Here is a 25489-nt window from a genome sequence, read left to right as displayed (position 1 = left end):
ATCCTCATGGCCACCATTACTAGGACTGTGCTGGGTCAGACCTGAAGCCAGCACAACACTGGGTGTCACCCAAGGCCTGATATAACCACTTCCTGGCTATTACCTATGTTTGCTCAAGGCCCCATGGCTCTACAGTCTGCAGGTGGCAAGCCAACCAGGCCTGTGTCCTTCCTTTTAAGGCAGTGAATTCCCCATGCCCCAGGCAGACCCAGATTGCCATCCAGGAGCCAGGGACTGGAGTTAAAAACCTTAGAAGTCTACCTGGTGTTCTATGGTACTGCAGTTGAGCTGATACTGAAATGACCAGATGTAGTCCTTCCCCCTTTTTCCTCCCCTTTCCAAAGGCAGAGTGTAAGGTTAGCGGAGAGAAGGAACGAGTAGACCCCAAAGTCAGGCAAGAAAGTTTGTATTAAACTGCCGGGCTGCTCCACTGTAAACAGAGGAGGCAACCCGCTTATAGGCTGCTGTGGGGTTTTATAGGGCAAAGGGCTAGATTGGGGTGGGGGAAACTGAGTAGGGTTGCAGGTGTTTCAACCGTTTCCTGGAAATGTTTTGCCTGCTCGGCTAGGCAAGCTTAGCTAGGCAAGCTGGGCAGATGTCTTAACAGCATCCTGGAACTGTTTATGAGTTCTACTGAAAGTCTTGCACAAGCAGCTGTAGAAAAGGTCAGTGGGGAGGTTGTTTGTAGGTGGTCACAAAGGACTGTATTGCAAAGGATATGAAGGAAAAGGAGGCATAGCCTGGATCTCTAGTGCAGAGGAGCCTCCTTCTGTGTCCACTGCCTCCATAGTCTCATGAGGAGTACTGCCAGACTACCACTGATGTTCTCTTAAGTCCCAAGGGCTCTTCAGTCAGCATGTAGTAAATTCTGCCTGGCCTTGGACTCACCCTTCAGAGAAGTAAGCTCCCCTCTGGTTCAGGGAAGGTGTAGAAATGCTGTCCAAGATCCAAGTCCTGGAATGGTCTGAACTGGTACCTAAGGTGCAAGACAAAGTCCCCCTTACTTTCCCTCCACTGTTCTTAAGCAGAAGATATGTTATCCCATAGCCAAGACAGCTGAGAATGTAGTGAGTCTTACCTGAAGCCAGCAAGTTTCAGAGTCACACCCAGGACCCTTGAGGTAGTACCTGGGCATTACTGCTGCTTATTCAGGGTGCAAAGGCTATTCAGTTAGGAGGTAATAAATCCTAATAGGGTTGACTTCTTCCCTTCAAGGCAGCGGGTTCCTTTCTAGCTCAGGATGTGTCTAGAAATGTCATCTAGGAGCTAGGGCCCGGAAAGAGGGCCTCAAACTCTTCTGGTGCCCTATCCTGCTGTGGCTGAGCTTGTATCCAAGATGTAAGACAAAGTCCTCCCCATTCTCCCTTCTTCTCTCCTCAAGCATAGGTAAGGGATCTCTTTCAGAGAAGTGAGCTGTGCAGTCTGGGGTTGGGTGGGGGATGGTGCCGGCACTCTCTTAGCTGCCCTGGCTGGTGTCTCAGTAGGTTATAGGCTCCCCTAGTCCACTGGCTCTTGGCCCAATTCAGCACTGGGGCTCACCTAGGAGTTGCAGTTTTTGTAGCCTAGACTGCTTTTCAAGTTTAGTTTGGGTCCAGAGCACTTTAGCCAACAATGGCAAGGCTTGTGGGAACTCAAGTTCATACCTTTGGGATTGGCAATTCCCTTCTGGCTAGGGTTGGTTTAGATGTTCCCTCTGTGGTTGGATGTTAGCTGAGTTTGGTCCCGTTTTGTTTTTCGCTATAAGAGGTTGGCAGAGTTCAATGGCTGACAATTGTAGTCTCCCTCTCCCTAGAACAAAAAAACAAAAACAAAAGCAAAAAACACTCTTCTCTCCATGCCACTGTTGCTGGGGAATGGGGAATTCAAGACTGTTGTTGATTCAAGATTGATCCTCTGACCTCTTCAGTGCCTCTTTTGTGGTAAAAAGTTAAAACCAGGTACTACGAATTTTGGGTTTTATGAGGTGCATTTGTAAAGATAGTTGTTAAATTGATGTCCTTTATGGAGGGATGATCTGTGGAGTCTTCTGTTCCCCTATCTTGTTCCATCCCAACTGATCACCTTTATAGATACATGGAAATATGTATTTATTTCACAAAATTTCTGAAAGTTTATTCAAAACAAAACTAAGAATTTACTGNTGAGCCACCGCGCCCGGCCAGTTGTAATATTTTCATTTCAATTAAATCATTAATAATAAATTCTTATAACCAGCCTGAACTTCTTGAGAAACAACCATGTTTGCTTTCCTCCAAGACCTATCATCATAGTATCACACTCATAGTTGACACTCAATAAACATTTAGTAGAAAGTAACAGTGCATGTTGATGGGAATGTAAATTAGTACAACCACTATGGAGAATGCTTTGGATGTTTCTCAAAAACTAAAAATAGTGGTACCATATGATCCAGTAATCCCACTGCTTCGTATATACCCAAAAGAAAGGAAATCAGGATATCAAAGAGATACCTGCACTCCCATGTCTATTGCTGCACTATTCACAATAGCCAAGATTTAGAAGCAACCTAAGTGTCTATCAACAGATGAATGGATGAAGAAATGTGGTGTATATATACAGTGGAATATTATTCAGCCATAAAAAGAATGAGATCCTGTCATCCGCAACAACATGGATGGAAGTGGAGGTCATTAAGTCAGCAGAAATAAGTCCAGAAAGACTAAGTTCATATTTCTCACTTATTTGTGTGAGTTTAAAATTTAGAACAATTGAACTCATAGAGAGAGAGGGTAGGAGGATTACTAGAGGCTGGGAAGGGCAGCGAGGGGGGTTAATGGGTACAAAAGGTGGTTAGAATGAATGAATAAGATCTATTTAATAGTATTTGAAAGCATATGACTATAGTCAATAATAATTTAATTGTACATTTAAAAATAACTAAAAGTTTTTTTTAAAATTGAATTGTTTGTAACACAGGGATAAATGCTTGAGGTAATGGATATGTCATTACCCTGATGGGATTATTACATATTGTATGCCTGTATCAAAATATCTCATGTACCTCACAAATATATATACCATTATGTACCTATCAAAATTAAAAAGTAAGTAAATAAATAAAAGAAATAGTGTAGAGAAGAAGAAAAAAATTAACACATAAAGAAAAGAGGCATGTAGTGAACATTTGAGTAGCAATCAGAAAATTTTTACGCCAAATGCCAACATCAGTAAGATATTATATGTAGATGGTGTTTGAATCCAATTTAAAATTTGTTCTGGAAGAAGAGGCCAATCAGGCCATAAACCATATTTTAGTTTTAGTTTTTGTTTTGTTTTTTTAACATTGTGACAGAATTGATGGTCTAGTGAGCCTTTAAAACACTTTTCACAGTAAAACTAGCTTTGGCTTTTCTTTCATTGTATACAGTTTTGATTTATTGAGCTGACTTCTACAGTTCTAAGTAGAAAACTTTATGAACAGAACTATTGCCTTTGGCATTTATATTCTCTTCTGGTAACAGGTGCTTTTATTTCATTGTAAAAGAACACACTTTTCCCTATAAATCAATACAGCATTTTTTCGTTCTTTGTTACCATCTCAGCTTCCGGATTTACTACATTCTATTAGGTTATACTGAGCACAGATGCCAAACATTTACAGTATTGGTGAATTAGTTCATAGCATTTTTTTCTTAATGAAGTAAATACAGTCCATATTCTGTTTTCAAACGGACAGTATAAGTAATCTCACATGACTTATCAAAGGCCTTGCATCTTTAACAAGTTTTCAATTTCATTTAAGAGAACCAGATTCTTTTAATATGCTTCTGCATTGACTTAAATTACTACATATCTTTGTGAAACTAATTTATTATTCTTATGAATAAATGAGAGAAATTAATTGAGTATGACATATCTAGTTTAATTGCTTTGGAGACATTCTATTCTAGATTAATTAAACCATGCTTAACATGTTGTAGTAGTAACTGTGAAATTCATGGAAAATTCCTTTATTCTTAGAAACATTAATACTTTGAGCTTTAATCAGTAGAAATCTTAACACCAAGTGATAGAACTGGGAAATAAAATCTCCAGCCTTATAAAGAGCTGTGCTCTTTTATTTTATAATAAAATCTGAGATGTATTGATGATAATATGATGTATGCCTCTGGGACTTATAAGGCACAATGATGCTTCATATAGCTTATTAGAAAGTATTACTTTAGCCAGGTGCAGTGGCTCATGCCTGTAATCCCAGCTACTGAGGAGGCTGAGGCAGGAGAATCGCTTGAACCCGGGAGGCGGAGGTTGCAGTGAGCCAAGATCATGTCATTGCACTCCAGCCTAGACAACAAAGCAAAATTCCGTCTCAAAAATAAAATAAAATAAAATAAAAAAGTGTTGTTTTAACTTCTAAATAACATTATACTTGGAAAATGCAGTTATTAAAAGAAGAATATATACTTGAGAGAACCACTTTGATTTTACATTTACAATAAAGTGACCTAAAAAAGACTTTTGTAATGTAACACATGGTGTCACCATCAGTGACTCTCCCTACTGCTTCTCAATCATGTTCTCTTCATTGTCTGCCTAGAAAATAATGATAGTATCTATAGTGCACATATGGTAAACTGACAAAGCTACTGCTTGAAATGGAAGTGGAGGAGCTCTTTTGTTTCCCACGAAAAACCATACTCAGCATGAATGGGATGTTCTACTCTCTAAAATATAAACTCAAGTTGAGTATAGCTATGTTTCAAGGCAATTCTACAAAAAGGATTATAAGCAAATAATATTTGTTAAGTATATGCAAAGTATGCATCATTTTCACAGGTCATTTGACTTAGAGTTTCATTATGGTTTCTTTCTCTTGTTCTCTTAGAATTCACATTTTTTTCTATCACTGTCTAGGTCTTCTGATGTTCATTACTTTCCTTACTTTGTATTATCTCCAAGATTCTCATATTCCTTGAGCTCAGGCGCAGCATTTTGTTTCTATTAATGTAAACCTTGGCAAAATATTCTATGGCACACTGCCCTATGGTTTGTGAAGTTATATATATATTAGACTTATCAGACAGCTGAGATATATATAAAAAAGGAATAGATTTTAATGATCATGATCCATGACATGTACATGTGTCTATTTCTATTTGATCATCACTTACATACATATCAATTATCACTTAAATTTACTAAGGTTTTCCAATCGGTGGAATTCTTTAGCCACTACTAAAACTCACAGCCTTTAAATAGATTCAAAAGAAAGAGTAGAGACATGGAAAAGGCATTTATTATGATTTTGGTGTATTTTTGAAACTTTAAAACATGATAATTTTGAGACAAATTTATATATATATATAAACTAAATTTAAAATCCAACATTTTGCTCAAGGTACTTTATTTTACTTAATAAATAACTCAAAATTGATTTGCCTACAATTTAGTATACAAATTCAGTCTCAAGAGGAATCACTCAACAATTTTTCAAGTAAAACTTACCATTTATATTTAGCCCATATTATTAAGGATATTTAATATTTTTTTCTGCAGAATCCAACTTGCATCTTTTCACATACACACAGGCACATGCACACACCATATACACACACATAAATTAATTTTGTATAAAATAATTATATGAAGACAGGGAAACATGTACAGTATTGTTTCTTGAAGTATTCTTCAGAGTTGCTCTATAAAACTACGTAAAAAAATTCATCAATATTGTGAGGCTTGGATAAATTACGGCTAATTCACATCATGACATTTTACACAAGCAACAAAAAAGAACATTTAATCTGACAACTTGGTGATTTTCATGATTTATATTGAGTGAGTAAAACAAGGTGCAGTAAATGTGTATAATATGTTTTTATTTATGTAAAAATAATGACAAAATAGTCTATACAGATGTGTGTGATTATAAAAGATTAAAGTAGAATATGGAATGATATCAATATATAATAGGTTGCCCCTGATGGTTACCAGGTGGAGGAGGAATAAAATGAGGGGAAAAACTTAGAAAATAAAACGGAAAACGAGGATAAACTGAACTCTAAAAATCATGATTGAAGATAATTGTAAGACAAACCTCAGCCTGGCAGAAAATATTTGCAAAAGCCATATATGATACAGGACTGTCATACAAAATGTATGAAGAACTTTTTAAAACTTAACAATAAGAAAATAAGCAACTTCATTTAAAAATGGGCAAAAGAGCTAAACAGTACACTCATCAAAGAAGATACAAAGATGGCAAATAAGCATATGAAAAGATGATCCACATCATATGTGCTATGGACCGAATGGTTTCCCCCGAAAATTCATATGTCGAAATCCTAACTTCTGATGTTACTGCATTTGGAGAAAGGATCTTTAGGACCAGTGCCTTTAGGAGATAATTAAGTTAAATGAGATCATAAGAATGAGGCTCTAATCTGATAAAACTGGTTTTCTAATAAGAAAACCAATGTACACAGAGAAAAGCTCATGTGGGGACGCAATGAGAAGGCAGCTGTCTGCAAGTGAGAAAACAGGAGGATTACCAAAACTCATCTCTACTGGCATCTTAATCATGGACTTTCAGCCTTCAGACTGTAAGAAAATAAATGTCTGTTGTTTAAGCCACCCAGTCTATGTAACCTTGTTAAGGCAGACCTAGTACAAGACTAATACAATATGCCATCAGGAAATTTTAAATTAAAATAATTTTGTTATAAAAGAGATACTACTATACAACTATTAAAATGGTCAAAATCCAAAACACTGATAACATCAAATGCTGGTGAGGATGTGGAGCAATGGGAGTTCATTCATTTTTGGTGGAAATGTAGAATGGAATAGCCACTTTAAAAGATCGTTTGGCAGTTTATTTTAAAACTAAACGTGTTGCCTTACATTCCAGCAATTATACTTCTTGGTATTTACTTAAATGAGTTGAAGACCGATGTCTATACAAAAACCTGCACATAGTGCTTATAGCAGTTTTATTCATAATTTCCCGTATTTTGAAGCACCAAGATTTCCTTCAGTAGGTAAATGGATAAGTAAACTGTAGTTGATGCAGACAATGAAATAGTATTCAGTGCTAAAGAGAAATGAGCTATCAAGCCATGAAAAGACATGATGGAAACTCAATGGCACTAAGTCTATAAAATGGTTACATACTGTATGATTCCAACTATACGACATAATGGAAAAGGCACAACTATGGAAACAGTAAAATGATCAGTGGTTCCCAGGGTTTGGAGGGAGGGAAGGATGAATAGGTAGTGTGCAGAGGATTTGTAGGACAATGAACATATTCGGTATGATACTATGATGTTGGACACATGATCATCATACGTTTGTTAAAAAACATAGAATGGGTGGGAGCAGTGGCTCACGCCTGTAATTCCAGCACTTTGGGAGGCCAAGGCAGGCAGATCACATGAGGTCAGGAGTTCGAGACCAGGCTGGCCAACATGGCAAAATCCCGTCTCGACTAAAAATACAAAAATTAGCCAGGCATGATGGTGCCAGCCTGTAATCCCAGCTACTTGGGACGCTAAGGCAGGAGAATCTCTTGAACCAGTGGGCGGAGGTTGCAGTGAGTCAAGATCGCACCACTGCACCCCAGCCTGGGCAACAGAGAAAGACTCTGTCTAAATAAATAAATAAATAAATAAATAAATACCATAGAATGTACAATATTGAGTGAACCCTAATGTAAACTATGGACTTGGGGTAATAATGATTATAGATCCAGTGACTGTAACAAATATACCATCTAGTGCATGAGAAATGTTCTCCATGTTTAAGGGCTAGGGGTATTTGAGAAATCTCTGAACTTTCTACTCAATTTTGTTGTGAACCTAAGAAAATTGCTCTAAAAATAGTGTATTTTAAAAAGAAAATTGGTATATTTATGTATTTATTTGCCTGTTAAATAAAAAAAAAAATGGCATTTCTAGTGCTTATATGTATGTAGAAGTTACTTTTCCTGTACTGGATCTGCTTCCTACAAATTATTTTTTGTGATGACTACTCAGTTATTCCATTTGTGGCTTAATAAGTGTCCTATTCTTCTCCTCTCTCTCCCTCTTTTCCCCCTTCTATAAATATATACAAACGATTTCTACATGTATTTTTTTTTGCGTCCCACATTTTCAGTTTTCATTTTTTCAGTAAATAAAATGTACTTGCTCAGTTATTTCAGTCAGTGCTTTTACAATGCAACAGATTTTGAAAAAAAGATAATAAAAAAGGGATAGAGTAGAAATAATGAAAATTGAATGGGTATAAAATCTCTTCTATTTTTCTAAATATTATAATTATTAAACAAACTTTACAATATTTCATTTATTTTACTAAATAATAGATTAATAATCAATTAAAGCTCGTGGAATACCTTAATGTGATTTTGTGAAAAATAATCTGTTCACTCAACCTAATTGTTATGGTTTCTATTTATTCTTTTTTAAAACATAAAAACAGGAGTAATTCTACTAAGAGAGTTTCTCTTCTTAAAATGACCTGTTTAATTACATTCAGTTTTATATAGTTGAGTTTATATTACATAAGAGAAAAAACGTGTTTACATGGTTAAGTAGTGAAAAGAATATTAGTTGGCTTTCTAATAGATCTGATAGGAGATGATGATCTAAATGCAATGAGGGTATTTAGAGAGACTGAGTCTGGGCCCAATCTGAGGGCACCTGAAAGGGACTGGGAGAATGTCAGGATTCATTCATGTATTGTAATAGACATACTATTTTCCTGTTTTTCCCGGTGTGTGTGTGTGTGTGTGGTGTTGTTGTGTGTGTATTATACGTGGTATGTTATATATGAGCAAAATTTTGAAAAAAAATATAGGCCTCTGTACCTTAGGTTGGTTTGGGAAACAAGTAGGCTTTTTGTGGATTCTGGAAATCTAAGGAAAAATTGAGAAAATCAGACAAAGAAGGAAGTTTAAGAGAGAAGGAAGCAAAATGTTTAATGGATGTTGGCACTTGGAAGGAGGGAAGCTGTGGTTGCAAGACAGGTGGCAATTGTGCTCAAGATGAGCAGGTTGAGAGGATGGATTATCCTGAAAATCAGGTAACAGTATTAGACCAAAGAAATAAACCCAGGAAAAAAAGGTGGGAGACCCCAGGTCCATAAGGACAGGATTAATGCCTACTGGAAACAGCAAGCCAGGAAAAAGATTGGGTCAAACACTATTGCCTTATGCTACCAGGAAATAGTAACACTGGGAATTTTTGTTCCAGTGTTTCTTAGATACTGCTCTGTTTCTGCTTCTTTCGCATTTATCTGCTCTTTCTAGCCTCTATAGAATTTCTCTAGTTAGAATCCAAATTGGGGACTGGGAAGTCAGACCTGGCAGCTTCCATTTCTTCTTTACCACAGTCCTAAATTCCCCACCTTCCAGATATCAAGGAACAGAAAAACATGAAAACCTGATGCCTGCTTGGTGCAAGTTCAGTTCTATTTCCTGAATTTAGAAGGTGATACTGAAACTGTTCCTGGATGACCATGGATGATGATGAATAAGAAAGAACAAACCAAGGCAAAATCTTTAGTGTTGGAAGGCTACTTGAAGTTGAAATTGTTTATGACAACTCTGACTCTATTTTTATTACATCCTTAAGAGACAGAATTTGGCTGAACAAGGTTTTATGGGGAAAGATCGTTTAGTGAAGGGAATATGCTATGGGGTAAATTCAGTTTCTGTCAATCAGGATTGTGCTTCTTATTTCACTGGAATTTATTTATTGCTTTAGCAATTCTCCAGGGTGTCTTTAAAAGGATCACTGTATTTTGGTTTTTGTTTTGTTCTGTTTTATATAACAGGGACAACATTATACAACAACCCTAAGGACGTTATTCAAGTAATCTGGTCAAAATTTTAACTATTTCAGGTTAGCCTCAGATGAAATTTATGGTTCTGTTTTTTTTTGTTTTATGGACCAAAGTCTATTACATCCCTCTATCCACTGGTCCTAGGTTGTCTTTTTGAGCGAGTATTATAAATATATACATAAATACATGTATGTAAATGATACCCTTTTGGCATTTTTAAAAACTTTCTTCCTATCATCCCTGCTATTAAAAACATACTAATCTTTAGTGTTTTATGCTCCAATTTCCGCTGCACACACACACCAATACATGCCTTTATTTACACATGTGTGTTCCCTTTCCAATCTAAGCAGTCAGGGAGTCTACAACTATTCACTGGGATTTGTTCAATTTGGAAGAATATCAAGCTTATAGTCAATTGAAGGGCTCTGCCTCTTGTCTCCTTCTCCAAGTTCTGCCTTTAAATTAAAAAAAGTTTCTCAAATAGATATACCATCTCTTTTTTGAGATGTGGCCTGGAACAAGCGTGTAAGGCTTACTTATTTCACTTTATGACATTCTTGATCTATTAATCAGTTACCTGGTGTTCATTTCTCTGCTACAACACTAATTACCAATATATAGTATAATATATATCATATGTTATATAACATATATCACATGTTATATTGATAATTATTAGATGATATAATATATATAAAATGTCTCTTAGTCGTAGGATTTTATTTCCCTTTCCAGATTGACCCCTGAGTCTCTTTTCTGGCAAAAACAATTGCTTTTGACTTAAGAAAAATTTGAAGCGTTAGCTGGGTCCCTTATACTGTTTAAGTTTGAAAGATGTGTTCCCAAATTGTGGCAGCAGGGATCCTATCAATGATTAAACAGAAATCCCCAAGTAAGCTAGGAATTTGCTTTAAGTTAAATATTCTTGTACTTAGTGGGAACATATGATGCTATGAATGTTTGCCTCCAGAAGAAGAACCTAACATCATCCTAAAGTAGTCCTGAAATTAACAAACAAAGAAACTTAATTCTATTAACCTGTAGACCTGAATAAGCAATAGAAAGTTAACACAGGGAGAAGAAACAGTGTATTGGCAGCAAAATTCAGGGCTACGCTAAAAACTCTAAAGGAAAAAAAATAAAATTGCAAGAAAAAATATATGGTCCAAAAATCTACACATTAAAGTTGAAACCACATTACTGCACTTACTTTAATTTGAAAATTTAAACCAATGATTACATATTTTATATTAAGAAATAATTTGTATTTTTGTAATGGCATTGTGATTACATTTTTAAAAGAGTTTCTTAACTTTTAGGAAATCATAAGTTAAATATTTCAGATAAAAAGATATGATTTCTGGGGATTGACTTCAAAATAATTTCCATTGGAGGGAGAATAGTGTGGTAGAGATGGAACAAGATTAAAAGTGATGAATTGACAATTGTTAAAGTTATTTGATGATATATGGGTAGTTCGCCTATATTATTCACTGTAATTTAAGTTGGTGTTTTCCTATTTTAAATTATATGTATGTAAGATGTTTTTAAAAGAATCTTTTTGGGTAAATATAAAAGCATACATGCATACACACCCACCACCCACCCACCCTCACACACACACATATACATAGGAATTCACACAAGAAACTGACTTTTTGATTTGAAATTCTAAAGTACACTATTTCTACTTCTAACGGATTCAGGCAATATTTGGAGAAAATTATTCTGAAACTGAAATGCAATACTAGACTTCTAGAACAAGTGCTGGAAAGTATAAAGTGTGAGTTATATAAGTCACTGTCTCTGACAAATTTGTAATATAATGAAGGGGGCAGATAAGCAGACATCCATAAAATAATGTGATCAGTGTTCTCATCAATGAAAATTAGTTATTTGATGGAAACCAAAGAAAAATCTTGTCCTATTCTGTCCAGTTGGATGGAGTATGAGATACTTGGAGGAAAAAGTGAACCAAGAGGACAACAAAGTGAATTGACACTCAATTTTGAAAATTTTGAATGAGGTGCCAACAATTTTTGAATTATATAGGGAAGTCTGAGTTCTCATATTAGCAAATCACCTTAAAATCTGAATAAGCAAATTCCCTTAAAAATAATGTTAAAACTCAAATTCTCTGGTGATTTTGGTGGGCGTGAATAGGAAAAGGAAGGATTTCATTACAGGAGGCTTGGTTGGAAGGCTATTCCAAATAAACAGACATGCATGCACAGAAACACACATAGAATATAAATGTATTATTACTAGATTTTTACTTTTGGCCTTGGTATAGTGCCAGACATAGTAACAGCTAAATAATGCATGTCTGCCAGAAATTGGAAAGATAAGATCAACATCACTCTGTTGAAACTTCTCTGTGGAGTAATGAATTTGAAACTGAGAATTTCGATTTGTATATTGCAGTCATCTTACTACTGAGATTTGACAAATATGTGTCTCAAGTACTTTTCTCCGTGATTAAAATAAGTATACATAGAAATACTCTATATGCTGTGAAATTGTTACTAATATTTTGCCAAATAAATCTCAATGTTCTTTTTTAAAACTAATAAGTAGTTTCATTTTGTAAGAAAAATTCACTTTAAGAAGAATTGTTAGTTATCCATATTAGTTGATTACAAGGTAAGTCCTGGAAGCACAGATATTCCAAATTTCAGTGGTCATGCAAGATGAAAGTTTATTTCTTTGTTAGGTAACAAGTCAGTGGTCAGCAGACATCCGGGGCTGGTAGGTGGCTCTGCCATCCTTTTTACATGGCAAATGTGAGACTCAACATGGTTGTTCTAGTTCTAGCATCTCCACATTAGTGAAAAGGGGTATGAAACTTGTGGAGTGATGCCTTGTTGTTTCAGAACAGGACCTGGAAGTGATGTATATATTTTTTAACTCATGTTGTCCCTCATCCTAAAATGCAAATAGTACTTATCATCTACCAGGCATAATTTTAAGCCTTTACGTGATTTTACAGATACAAGCAGGAAGTATGCAGCATGTGAGTGGCCATGACTAGTAGCAAAAAAAAAAAAAAAAAAGATAGGAAATGTACCTGTTAGTTTGGTAAACATCTGCTCATCTGAAATTCTTACTATAAAAGGAGAGAAGAATTAATATTGAGGAATCACTAGGAGTTCGCTACACGGACTAAAACAATTATATATAAAAAAACAAGTGAATAATGAGGTTGACAAAATGCCTTTTACAGTACTTAAATAAAAAATAGAGAACCTGATTCAGCCAAATTCAATGTCATGAGTTATTATAAAATAATCTTAAAGAATATTGCTCAAATGGTATTGTCAAATTTAAGACTATAAAAGAAAAATATCTCAGCTGAAATGAATGTAAATGTATATAAACTTTAAAATTAAAAAAACAATAGAAAGTCTTGCTTATAGTGTACATTCTAGGAACTAAACTGCAAAACTCCTTTGATTGACTATGTCTGTGGCTTCAAAGCAGATAGACTAAGAGAAGAAAAAGAGAGCTATCAAATTGCAAATAACTGCCAACTTTATGGCAGTGTCTCTGAGAGGTTCTTTCTTAATCAGCACCCCCTGTCCTGACATCGGGTGTACAAATTACTCGATATATTAAACCACTTCTGCCTTTTAGCTAAATAGATATGAAACACATAGAAATGGAAACAAAGACAGACTTTGAACTTTTGATACTTCATGTGAACCCCCAATTTAAATATACATTTCTCAGCTGTTAGTTCTCACTTCAGTTTCAGAACAATGTTTTGACCTAACTTTCCTACCAAATCCTGTTATATGAAGCAAGTAAGTGTATTCCCCTCGGGATCCTTGAAAATGACTTAATTTGACAAAGAAATAATCTCTCTTTCTCTCTCTCTCTTTTTNAGTAGAGCCGGGGATTAACCGAGTTAGACAGGATGGTCTCGATCTCCTGACCTCGTGATCCGCCCGTCTCGGCCTCCCAAAGTGCTGGGATTACAGGCTTGAGCCACCGCGCCCGGCCAGTTGTAATATTTTCATTTCAATTAAATCATTAATAATAAATTCTTATAACCAGCCTGAACTTCTTGAGAAACAACCATGTTTGCTTTCCTCCAAGACCTATCATCATAGTATCACACTCATAGTTGACACTCAATAAACATTTAGTAGAAAGTAACAGTGCATGTTGATGGGAATGTAAATTAGTACAACCACTATGGAGAATGCTTTGGATGTTTCTCAAAACTAAAATAGTGGTACCATATGATCCAGTAATCCCACTGCTTCGTATATACCCAAAAGAAAGGAAATCAGGATATCAAAGAGATACCTGCACTCCCATGTCTATTGCTGCACTATTCACAATAGCCAAGATTTAGAAGCAACCTAAGTGTCTATCAACAGATGAATGGATGAAGAAATGTGGTGTATATATACAGTGGAATATTATTCAGCCATAAAAGAATGAGATCCTGTCATCCGCAACAACATGGATGGAAGTGGAGGTCATTAAGTCAGCAGAAATAAGTCCAGAAAGACTAAGTTCATATTTCTCACTTATTTGTGTGAGTTTAAAATTTAGAACAATTGAACTCATAGAGAGAGAGGGTAGGAGGATTACTAGAGGCTGGGAAGGGCAGCGAGGGGGGTTAATGGGTACAAAAGGTGGTTAGAATGAATGAATAAGATCTATTTAATAGTATTTGAAAGCATATGACTATAGTCAATAATAATTTAATTGTACATTTAAAATAACTAAAAGTTTTTTTTAAAATTGAATTGTTTGTAACACAGGGATAAATGCTTGAGGTAATGGATATGTCATTACCCTGATGGGATTATTACATATTGTATGCCTGTATCAAAATATCTCATGTACCTCACAAATATATATACCATTATGTACCTATCAAAATTAAAAGTAAGTAAATAAATAAAAGAAATAGTGTAGAGAAGAAGAAAAAAATTAACACATAAAGAAAAGAGGCATGTAGTGAACATTTGAGTAGCAATCAGAAAATTTTACGCCAAATGCCAACATCAGTAAGATATTATATGTAGATGGTGTTTGAATCCAATTTAAAATTTGTTCTGGAAGAAGAGGCCAATCAGGCCATAAACCATATTTTAGTTTTAGTTTTGTTTTGTTTTTTTAACATTGTGACAGAATTGATGGTCTAGTGAGCCTTTAAAACACTTTTCACAGTAAAACTAGCTTTGGCTTTTCTTTCATTGTATACAGTTTTGATTTATTGAGCTGACTTCTACAGTTCTAAGTAGAAAACTTTATGAACAGAACTATTGCCTTTGGCATTTATATTCTCTTCTGGTAACAGGTGCTTTTATTTCATTGTAAAAGAACACACTTTTCCCTATAAATCAATACAGCATTTTTTCGTTCTTTGTTACCATCTCAGCTTCCGGATTTACTACATTCTATTAGGTTATACTGAGCACAGATGCCAAACATTTACAGTATTGGTGAATTAGTTCATAGCATTTTTTTCTTAATGAAGTAAATACAGTCCATATTCTGTTTTCAAACGGACAGTATAAGTAATCTCACATGACTTATCAAAGGCCTTGCATCTTTAACAAGTTTTCAATTTCATTTAAGAGAACCAGATTCTTTTAATATGCTTCTGCATTGACTTAAATTACTACATATCTTTGTGAAACTAATTTATTATTCTTATGAATAAATGAGAGAAATTAATTGAGTATGACATATCTAGTTTAATTGCTTTGGAGACATTCTATTCTAGATTAATTAAACCATGCTTAACATGTTGTAGTAGTAACTGTGAAATTCATGGAAAATTCCTTTATTCTTAGAAACATTAATACTTTGAGCTTTAATCAGTAGAAATCTTAACACCAAGTGATAGAACTGGGAAATAAAATCTCCAGCCTTATAAAGAGCTGTGCTCTTTTATTTTATAATAAAATCTGAGATGTATTGATGATAATATGATGTATGCCTCTGGGACTTATAAGGCACAATGATGCTTCATATAGCTTATTAGAAAGTATTACTTTAGCCAGGTGCAGTGGCTCATGCCTGTAATCCCAGCTACTGAGGAGGCTGAGGCAGGAGAATCGCTTGAACCCGGGAGGCGGAGGTTGCAGTGAGCCAAGATCATGTCATTGCACTCCAGCCTAGACAACAAAGCAAAATTCCGTCTCAAAATAAAATAAAATAAAATAAAAAAGTGTTGTTTTAACTTCTAAATAACATTATACTTGGAAAATGCAGTTATTAAAAGAAGAATATATACTTGAGAGAACCACTTTGATTTTACATTTACAATAAAGTGACCTAAAAAAGACTTTTGTAATGTAACACATGGTGTCACCATCAGTGACTCTCCCTACTGCTTCTCAATCATGTTCTCTTCATTGTCTGCCTAGAAAATAATGATAGTATCTATAGTGCACATATGGTAAACTGACAAAGCTACTGCTTGAAATGGAAGTGGAGGAGCTCTTTTGTTTCCCACGAAAACCATACTCAGCATGAATGGGATGTTCTACTCTCTAAAATATAAACTCAAGTTGAGTATAGCTATGTTTCAAGGCAATTCTACAAAAGGATTATAAGCAAATAATATTTGTTAAGTATATGCAAAGTATGCATCATTTTCACAGGTCATTTGACTTAGAGTTTCATTATGGTTTCTTTCTCTTGTTCTCTTAGAATTCACATTTTTTTCTATCACTGTCTAGGTCTTCTGATGTTCATTACTTTCCTTACTTTGTATTATCTCCAAGATTCTCATATTCCTTGAGCTCAGGCGCAGCATTTTGTTTCTATTAATGTAAACCTTGGCAAAATATTCTATGGCACACTGCCCTATGGTTTGTGAAGTTATATATATATTAGACTTATCAGACAGCTGAGATATATATAAAAAAGGAATAGATTTTAATGATCATGATCCATGACATGTACATGTGTCTATTTCTATTTGATCATCACTTACATACATATCAATTATCACTTAAATTTACTAAGGTTTTCCAATCGGTGGAATTCTTTAGCCACTACTAAAACTCACAGCCTTTAAATAGATTCAAAAGAAAGAGTAGAGACAGAAAAGGCATTGTATTAGTAAGATTTTAAGGTGATAAGTTTGTGAAATAAGTTTAACAGACATGATAATGTTATTGAGCTCAAATTTTTATATATATACTAATATACCACTAATTTAAAAATTCAAAATTTTTCTCAGGTACTTTATTTTACTTTAAGATAAAAAAATAAAAAAAAGAAACTATTAAGAAAGAAAACGTTCGGAACCAAACAAAAAAATAAAAAAACAGACCCAAACCACCAAAAGAAATCACCATTTAGCTAGGAAAATGGCGGACTAGCCCGGCCCCGCATTTTAAAACCCTTTCATACCACCAACCATCAAAATTGATTTGCCATAACAATTTAGTATACAGAATTCTAGAATCTAAGAGGATCAACTCAAACATTTATTCAAGTTAAATTACCATTTATATTTGCCTATATTATTTATAGAGAATATTTAATATTGTTAATATTCTGCAGAATTCAATGCATCTTTTACAATACACAACAAGGCATGCACACACGATATACATTCACACATAAATTTTAAAAAAGGTATTCTTCGTATAAAAATAATTATATGTATGACAGGGGAAGACAATGTACAGTGAATCATAGATCTTCATATGAGTATTCTTCAGAGTTGCTCTATAAAACTACGTAAAAAAATTCTCAATAACTTGTGAGTGCTCGTGGATAAATTCGAGCTATTCACATATGACTTTTACACAGAGCAAAAAAAAGAAGAGCATTTAATCTGACAACTTGGTGATTTTCCATGATTTTATATTAGAGTGAGTAAAACAAGGTCGGCAGTAAATGTGTATAAATATGATTTTTATATTATTAGTAAATATGAAAACATAGTCTATACAGATGTGGGTGTGATTTAAAAGATTAAAGTAGAATATGGAATGATATCATATATAAAAGGTTCCTAAACATCCTCGAACGAGGACCCCACCCCACAGCACGCCACAGAAAAAAATGCCCCCCGCTCCTCCACCCCCGTACCTCCACCGCCGACACAACCACACCGCCCCACACCGCGATTACCACGTGACGTGTCTCGACCATCGGGTTAAACCCAGGTGGAGGGAGGCCATCAACAATGAGGAGAAAACCTATAGAAAATAAACGGAAAACGAGGTATAAACTTTGAAAGACTCTAAAAAATCATAGAATTGAGATATAATTGTAAGACAAACCTACAGCTGGCAGAAAAATTAATTTGCTATAAAGCCTTATGGCAATAACAGGATGTAATAAAAATGTATGAAGAATTTTAAAAGACTGTAACGAAGATAAGACATAAGCAACTTCTTTTCAAAAATGGGGCAAAGAGCAAGCTATCAAGTAACTCATTTCATAATAAAGTAATACAAGATAGCAGATGAAAATAAGCGAATTTAAATATGACAAGATGATCCGCATCATAGAATGTGCCTATGGACCAGAATCGGTTTCCCCCCGAAAATTATATTGTCGAAATCCTAACTTACTGATGTTCTCGGTTTGGAGAAGGGTCTTAGGAAGTGCCTTTAGGCCGACTATTAAGTTAACTGAAGATCTAAGATGAGGATCTAATCTGACTAAAACTTGGTTTGCTAATAAGAAACAAATGTGTAAACAGAGAAACAAGACTAGTGGGACGCAATGAGAAGGGCGCTGTCTGCATGTGATGAATAAACTAGGAAGGTTAACCAAACTTTATCTCTACTGGCATTAAGTCATGGACTTTCAGCCTTCAGACTGTAGAAGTAATGTTGTTGGTTTTAAGCCGACCCGTCTATGTAACTTGTTAGGCAGACCTAGTAAAGACTAATACAGATATGGCATCAGGAAATTTAGATTAAAATATTTTGTTATAGAAGAGGGATACTACGTATAAGCTATTAAAAATGGTCAAGTGAAGATAACATCGATTTGCTTGTTGGAGGAGATGTGGCAGCAACTGGGAGTTCATCCCCCCTCCATTTTCATGGATGGAATGTGAATGGAATACGCACTCTTAACAGATCGTGTAGGCCCAGTCTTAATCTAATCTTCAAAACTACAACTCGTTGCCTTACATCTCCAGCAATTATACCTCATCTTGGGTATCCTCTCCTTAAATGGAGTTGATAGACGAGATGTCTAATACAACTGCACGATATATTGCTTATTAGCAGTTTTAGTTCTCATAATTTTTCTCGTATTTTTGAAGCAGCAAGATTTTCTTCAGTAGGTAAATGGATATAGTAAATTCTGTAGTTGATTCAAGACAATGAAATAGTAATTAGTGCTAGAAGAGAAATGAGCTAGTAAGCCATGAATAGCATGTGGACACTCAAATAGGCACTAGACGTCTTAACCTAGGTTACATACTGTATGGATATCCACTATACGGACATAGAAGGGAAATAGGCTAACAACTATGGAAGCACGTCATAAAAGATCTGTAGGGTTCCCAGGGTTTGGAGCGAGCGGGAAGGATGAATTAGGATAAGTGTGCAGGAGGAAGTGTGTAGGCAATGAAACATAATTGGTATGAATAACATATGATACGTTGGAACATGAGTCCATGCACAATGTTTGAAAATTAATTAAGGGATACGTGTTGTTAACCAAACACATAGAATAGCAGGATATGAGGAAGCAGAATAAGATGTAAAACAGCTGTAACCCTCTCCCCACGCACCCTCCCCTTGGGAGGCCCAGGCACCGCCCTAAGCGAGAATCACATGAGTCAGGACAAAAAAAAAGAGTTCGATAAAGACACAGGCTAGAGACACACATGAGCAAAATCTCGTCTCGAGCTAAGACACTACACACCAAAATTATTCAGGCATGATGTGCCTGTCCTGTAAATCCCACCCAAGTACATATGAGAACGACTAAAGGAAGAAGAAGAAATCCTCTTGACCCAGTCGGGCGGAAGGTTGCAGTGATCAGTAGACACACACATAGACACCCGCAGAACCTGAGAAAAGAGAAAAGACTTACTCGTACTAAAATAAATAAACTAATATTAAATAAATATCAAAAAATATAAATTTACATAGAATGTATTATATTTGAGTGGACCTAAGTGTCAAACTATGGACTTGGGGTAAAATGATTATAGATCCGTGACTGTAACAAATATACATCTAGTGCTGAGAAAGTGTTCTCCATGTTTAAGGGCTAGGGGTAATTTGAGATCTCTGGACTTTCTACTCAATTGTTGTGTGTGAACTCTAAGAAATTGCTCGTATAAAAATAGTGGTATTTTAAAAGAAAATGGGTATATTTTGAGGTAACTTACCTTCTCGCCTCGTTACCACTCAAAAAAAATGGATTTCTGTGCTTTTGTATGGGTACCAGAAGTTAAAATATTTCTGTACTGGTATCTGCTTCCGCTACAATTATTTTGTCTCGTGACCTGACCTACTCAGTTACCTTCCAATCTTCCGGCTGGCTTACATTAAGTGAATAAACCTATTTCTTAATCCCTCTCTCTCATCTTCGTTTTCGCTTCTATAGATATAGTACGAACGATATTATACATGTATGTTCTTTCGCGTTACACAACATCTTTCGCTCATATTAATTTTTTCCAGTAAAATTAAAACAAATAGTAATTGCTAGATTTAATATTCAGTCAGTGCTTTTAATGCAACAGATTTTGAAAAAAGATATAAAAAGGGATACGAGTAGAATAATAAATTGTGGGTTAAAATCTCTCTATTTTTCTAAATATTTATAGATTATTTTAAAAACAAACTTACAATATTTCATTTATTTTACATAAATAATAGATTAATAATCAAATTAAAGTGTGAATACCTTAATGTGTATTTTGTGAAAATAATCTGTTCACTCACCTAATTGTATGGTTTCTATTTATTCTTTTTTAAAACAATAAAAACAGGAAGTAATTCATACTAGAGAGTTCCTTCTTAAAATGCCTGTTAATTACATTCAGTTTTATATAGTTGAGTTTATTATTACATAGGAAAACGTGTAGCATGGTAAGTAGTGTAAAAGAGATATTAGTTGCTTCTAACTAGATCTGATAGAGAGATGATCTAATAGCAATGAGGTATTTAGAGAGACTGAGTCTGGGGCCCAATCTGAGGGTCACTGAAGACTGGGAGAATGTCAGGATCATTCATGTATTGTAATAGACATATTTTCTGTTTTTCCCGTGTGTGTGTGTGTGTGTGTGTGTGTGTGTGTGTGTATTTTATACGTGTATGTATATATGAGCAATAATTTTTGAAAAAATATAGGCTCTGTACCTAGTGGTTTTGGAACAAGTAGGCTTTTGTGGATTCTGGAAATCTAAGAAAAATTGAGAAAAATCAGACAAAGAAAGGAAGTAAGAGTAGAGAGGAAGCAAAATGTTTTATGGATGTTGGCACTTGGAAGGAGAAGGCTGTGTTGCATAGACCAGGTGTGCATTGTGCTCAAGATGAGCAGGTGGAGGATGATATCCTGGAAATCAGGTAACAGGTATAGGGACCAAGAAATAACCCAGGGAAAAAAAGGTGGGAGACCCAGGTCCATAAGGAGCAGGATATGCCTACTGGAAACACAAGCCAGAAAAAGATTGGGTCAAACACTATGCCTATGCTACCAGAAATAGTAACACTGGGAATTTTTGTTCCAGTGTTTCTTAGATACTGCTCTGTCTGCTTCTTTCGCATTTATCTGCTCTTTCTAGCCATCTATAGAATTTCTCTAGAATCCCAAATGGACTGGGAAGTCAGACCTGGCAGCTTCCATTCTTCTACCACAGTCCTAAATTCCCACCCTCCAAGAGATATCAGGAACAGAAAAACATGAAACCTGATGCTGCTTGTGCAAGTTCAGTTCTGATTTCCTGAATTTAGAGTGATACTGAAATGTTCCTGATGACCATGATGATGATGAATAAGAAAAGAACAAACAAGGCAAAATCTTAGTGTTGGAAGGCTACTTGAAGTTGAAATTGTTTATACAACTTCTGACTCTATTTATTACATCCTAAGAGACAGAATTTGGCTGAACAAGGTTTATGGAAAGTGTTAGTGAAGGAATATGCTATGGGGTAAATTCAGTTTCTGTCAATCAGGATGTGCTTCTATTTCACTTGGAATTTATTGCTTTAGCATTCTCCAGGTGTCTTAAAAGGATCATGTATTTTGGTTTTTGTTTTGTTCTGTTTTTATATAAAACAGGGACAACATATACAACAACCCTAAAGGACGTTATCAAGAATCTGTCAAAATTTAACTTATTTCAGGTTAGCTCAGATGAAATTTATGTTTTTTTATGGAGGCCAAGTCTATTTACATCCTCTATCCACTGGTCCTAGGTGTCTTTTTGAGAGTTATAAATATATACATAAATACATGTAAATGATACCCTTTTGCATATTTTAAACTTTCTTCCTATCATCCCTGCTATAAAACATACTAATCTTTAGTGTTTTTATGCTCCAATTCCGCTGCACACACACACATACATGCCTTTATTTACATGTGTGTCCCTTTCCAATCTAAGCATGTCAGAGTCTACCAACTATTCACTGGATTGTTCAATTGGAAGAATATCAAGCTTATAGTCAATTAAGGCTCTGCCTCTGTTCTCCTTCTCCAGTTCTGCCTTTAAATTAAAAAAAGTTTTTCTCAAATAGATATACCATCTCTTTTGAGATGTGCCTGAACAAGCTGTTGTAAGCCTTACCTTATTTCACTTTATGACATTCTTGATTCTATTAATCAGTTACCTGGTGTTTCATTCTCCTGCTACAACACTAATACCAATATATATGTATAATATATATCATATGTTATATAACATATATCACATGTTATATGATATATATTATATGATATAATATATATAAAATGTCTCTTAGTCGTAGATTTTATTTTCCCTTCCAGATTGACCCTGAGTCTCTTTTCTGGCAAAATCAATTTGCTTGACTTAAGAAAAATGAAGCGTAGCTGGGTCCCTTATACTGTTTAAGTTTGAAAGATGTGTTCCCAAATTGTGGCAGAGGGATCCTATCAATGATAACAGAATCCAAGTAGCTAGGAATTGCTTTTAAGTAAAATATTTCTTGTACTTTAGTGGAACATATGATGCTATGATGTGCCTCCAGAAAGAAGAACCTAACATCATCCTAAAGTAGTCCTGAAATTAACAAACAAAGAAACTTAATTCTTATTAAACCTGTAGACCTGAATAGCAATAGAAAGTTAACACAGGGAGAAGAAACAGTGTATTGCAGCAAAATTCAGCTAGCTAAAAACTCTAAAGGAAAAAAAATAAATTGCAAGAAAAAATATATGGTCCAAAATCTACACATTAAAAGTTGAAACACATTTACTGCACTTACTTTAATTTGAAAATTTAAACAATGATTACATATTTTATATTAAGAAATAATTTGTATTTTGGTAATGGCATTGTGATTACATTTTAAAAGAGTTCTTAACTTTTAGAAATCATAATTAAATATTTCAGATAAAAGATATGATTTCTGGGATTGACTTCAAAATAATTCATGAAGGGAGAATAGTGTGGGTAGAGATGGAACAAGATTAAAAGTGAATTGACAATTGTTAAAGTTATTTGATGAATATATGGTAGTTCGCTATATTATTCACTGTAATTTTAAGTTGGTGTTTCCTATTTTTCAGACGGTAAAATTAAACAGGACTTTAGTAAAATTTTGTTTCACTTTGTGTGTGTGTGTGAGTGCATGTTTGTGTATGTACTGAATAAAATGTATTTCTTTCTATAGGGAATAATCAAAGGGTTTTATAAAACTGTACTATATAAAAGTCAGAGGCCCCTCAGTATACTCAAGTTGCCCTCTTCTGATCTTAGCTGGTCCCTTTCCAGCCTGCAATGAAGGGTTGAATACTTCATATGTAAAATATCTGCTCTGGTAACCTGGCAAAAGGAAAGGACACTGTTTTCTCTCAGAAGAATCACAGACCCAGCCTCCATTGCAGCCCAGGAAAACTGCTGCAGGATTCTATACCTGGATAAAGAAACCATAATAAATAAAGCAGTAGTTTCTACCAACTTTCCCTTAAAATTCTTATGAAAAATAATCAAAGTAAAACAATTAATATCAAAAATTGAGTCTGTTAAACAATGTTATGGTAGAATCCAGGAAAGTTCTCCATTAACTATAAAGCAGATGGAGTTAAACAGAGAAAATCATATCTTAGCTTTTAGCTCTTGTTAAAGAAACTGCCTGATGGAAGGTAGAACTTTTCTTTGTAATTTGACCCATTTTTAAAGGAATTTGGTCTTAATCAGAAAACCTGGCAGCCATTTTCATGTTCTTTTTGAATGAGTCTTGACATTTTTTTTTAAAAGAAAGCCAGAGTAATTAACAATATTGACAGCTAACATTTAATAAACAAGTAATAAGTGCAATGGCCAGCACTTTATAAGCAATTAGTATTGTCCTCATTTTGTCAGCGAGGAAACTGGGCATAGGGAATTAGAGTAACTTGGCCAAAATCACATTGCTATTAAACTGACCCTTAGCTTGCATGTCAAATAACTACACTACACTACACTGCTAGTGAATATTACCTTGAAAATGATCAACTAGAGTGCTCAGAGTAAATTTCAGGAAAATATTTAATATTTTAAAAGAATTTCAAGAACTCTATGAAATATAATCTATTGGCTAAAATGTGTTTTAATCTTTTGAAAACCAAGGGTTTTATATAAAATATCTTCAATAAGCTAACAATCCTATGGAATCAAAACATTGTAAAGGGAGAATATCCGAGACAAAATGTCAATAGAATGAGATGAAAAAGGAAATGAGTAAGTGGAAGATGTATTTAAGAAAATCTAAAGGCAAAGGAAATAGAATTAAAGTATAAACCAACAGATATAAAAGCAAGACTTTTTGAGAAACCTAAAATGTAGAACAAATGTCAAGTAGATTTAAACAATAAGATAGGATTTGATAGATCTGCAGGGAAAAAAAAAAAAAAAAAAAGCAGAGATACCGGATATTCTTGAAGTACAGATAACATGGGAGCAAAAAAGCTTGAAACAATAGAAGAAATCTTTCTTTGGCTGACACCAAATTAACAAAAAAGGTAGGTCATATTTTAGGGGAAGCTGAAGTGTAAAAACCTTTAAGATAAATGTTGGCAAACACTTTTAATCACGAGCAATAAACGAAGTATTATTGGAGCATATTAGCGGGAAAGAACAGTTCTACTGGAAAGCAAAAGCTTTCATTTACTTATACTGTGCAACTTTATATGACAGAGGACACTATACTAGCATGCAGATAGTGCTGTGCAAAAAAAATTGTGAGCTGAAAATTTTATATCAAACATTTAATTTATGTATGATTATAAACACATATATCCTTAGCTATCCAAATCTGATTAAAAATATCACATATGTATTGTTTTAAAATTACTTTATTTAAAACATTTGTAATTTTCCAAGAAAAATTAGAGTGTAGGACCACTGAAGATCCTGTATTACCTCTTTAATAATTATAAATATATACACACATACGTATATAATGTCCATAAAATACATTAAAATATGAAACATTTATTTTAAACTCAGCATTTAATAGTATGTACATTGTAGTCAGGATATTATATTTCTATGC

General features: G+C 34.5%; 1 long non-coding RNA gene across 1 annotated transcript; it reads right to left on the bottom strand.

The window, feature by feature from the left end:
- Nucleotides 1-404: 404 nt before the first annotated feature.
- On the bottom strand, nt 405-12921 carry LOC108538569 (uncharacterized). Its single transcript, XR_001888118.1, has 3 exons — nt 12878-12921; nt 1644-1788; nt 405-976 (listed from the first exon to the last, which is right to left on the bottom strand). It is a non-coding gene; the product is annotated as an uncharacterized LOC108538569 (long non-coding RNA).
- Between the last annotated feature and the right edge of the window lie 12568 nt (nt 12922-25489).

This window comes from Rhinopithecus bieti, unplaced genomic scaffold (genome assembly GCF_001698545.2).
Source record: "Rhinopithecus bieti isolate Rb0 unplaced genomic scaffold, ASM169854v2 scaffold_14665, whole genome shotgun sequence".
In the NCBI taxonomy this organism is placed as follows: domain Eukaryota; kingdom Metazoa; phylum Chordata; class Mammalia; order Primates; family Cercopithecidae; genus Rhinopithecus; species Rhinopithecus bieti.
This window is presented reverse-complemented; position numbering and strand designations above follow the sequence as displayed.